General features: G+C 35.1%; 1 non-coding gene across 1 annotated transcript; it reads left to right on the top strand.

The window, feature by feature from the left end:
* Positions 1–857: 857 nt before the first annotated feature.
* LOC119469229 lies at positions 858–1021 on the top strand. Its single transcript, XR_005198039.1, has one exon. It is a non-coding gene; the product is annotated as a U1 spliceosomal RNA (small nuclear RNA).
* Positions 1022–2191: the final 1170 nt, after the last annotated feature.

The raw sequence follows: 2191 nt of genomic DNA, 5'->3' as shown, positions 1-2191 counted from the left end.
TGTACTATCTCCACCGTTTTTCTTCCTAATGGCTCTTAAACCTACTCCAGTCAGAGTTTTTAACCACTATTTTTCCAAAATCACTTTCATCAGATCATAAATGATCTACACATTGCTCAATATGGTGGTCAGCTTCTCTATGCTTATGCTCACCCTTCTTAATATATAAGAAGTATTTGACAATGTTCATCCTTTCCTCCTGGAAACATTTAAAAATAACTTCATTACATGGAACCACATTTACACTCACTATCTTTGTAATCTGTAATTTTGCTAGTTCCTTCTCATATTCTCAACTTCTAATGCAGGACTGTTGTCATCCATATTCGTCAGAACTTTTCTCTTTCTAGCCTTCAACCTTGGTGTCAGAAAGCTTTAAAAGTATTATCTGAGTCAACAATTTTACAATTTATAAGTCCAAACTGGACTTCTTTGAACTACGTACTCTCATGCAACTGCTTACTCAACATCTCCACTTGGATGGTTAAGGGACGTTTTGCACTTAACATGAATAAATCTCAGCTATTCATTTTGCCTTCTAAACCTGCTCATCAGTCTTCCTCATGCCTGATAATGGCAACTCCATCCTTCTAGTTATTTAAGTTAAAAATCTTGGAGTCAGTTTGGATTCCTTTCTGTTCCTTTTATCATTCACACAATGTGTGAGCAAATTCTTTATATGATCTCACTGTAAATGTATACAGAATCTCATCCATTTTCTTTCACTGCTAAGTCCAAAGCACTAGCATTTCACACTGGGATCACTGCGGTAGTCTTCTTACTATCCTACAGCTCACCTTGCCTCACTCTAGTCTAGTCTTGACTCAGCATCTAGAGTGACCTTGAAAAATCAGATCATACTTACCTGGCAGGGGAGACACCATGATCACAAAGGTGGTTTTCCCAGGGTGAGGCTTATCCATTGCACTCCAGATGTGCTGACCCCTGCAATTTCCCCAAATGTGGGAAACTCGACTGCATAATTTGTGGTAGTGGGGGACTGTGTTCGCTCTTTCCCCTTGTTAAAAAAAAAAGAAAAAGAAAAAAGAAAAATCAGATCATGTCACTTCTCTGTGCAAAACCCTGCAAGCACCTTCTACCAGAGTAGTAGTAAGAGTTATTCTACTGCAACACCTTCTACCATAGTAGAAGCTAACGCCTTTACAATGGTCAAATGTCAGACATTTTTCCCTCTTCAACTTTCTGCCCTTCTGTTATCACTACCTTAGTCACTCTTCTCCAGACATGTACCTCTTCTCCTTGTTATTTCTTGAACTCTGTAAACACTATCTCACCTCAGGACCTTTGCATCTGTTGTTGCCTCTTCCTGTATAGATTTTCTTCAGATACACACGTGCCTCATTCCCTCACCTATTTTTCATTTTATTTCAATCTTACTCTCTAAATAAGGCCTTTCTTCCCACCCCTTTTAAAACCATCAAATCTTTCTTGATACTCATTCTTCTTTCTTGGTTTATGTTTCTTTAAGGAAACTTACCACCATTTAACAACAGATGATGCTTTAGTTATTTATTTTCTATATTGTCTCTTTTCTCATGATAGATTGAAGTTCATGAGAATAGGAAATCGATAGATACTGAAGTTCTTATGTTTCTTTTCATTATTGCTATTGGCATAATATCTATCACATTGTGTCACAAAGTATGTCCTAAATAAATATTATTTAAATGAATGTGGTTCAATCCTTGAATTTGAAGCAGTAATTTACTTAGGCTCTTTCTTTTGTAACAGTCTCTTTACATTGATTTACTTTTCATTGACTCTTGATATGAAAACACAGTGGAATCAATTTAATTTATTGTGTTATTTTTATACATTAATATAATAAATTATATAGTACACTTCAGATGAAGTAAAAATAAGGGTCATTAGTTTACAGGAAAAAGCAATAACTTCTTCAATACTACAACAGATGTATCGATTTTACACCTTTAATTTAACCAAATTAATTCTAAAATATGATTGTTAACTGACAGTGAGTCCGTGAAATCACTGTATCCAATTTTGTAAACTTCAAGCAATCCAAGTTTAAACTATAAATATTGAAAGCAATGTCTTACCTTAAGCAGCACAGACAGAACTGCTGTGTTAATCACATTCATACTTAGCCCAGCAAATAGATGAAACAAAAATAAGAGTAGTGCATATTATTCATGATCACTGAACAAGG

Source organism: Cebus imitator, unplaced genomic scaffold, assembly GCF_001604975.1.
Source record: "Cebus imitator isolate Cc_AM_T3 unplaced genomic scaffold, Cebus_imitator-1.0 Scaffold605, whole genome shotgun sequence".
Taxonomy (NCBI): Eukaryota; Metazoa; Chordata; class Mammalia; order Primates; family Cebidae; genus Cebus; species Cebus imitator.
This window is presented reverse-complemented; position numbering and strand designations above follow the sequence as displayed.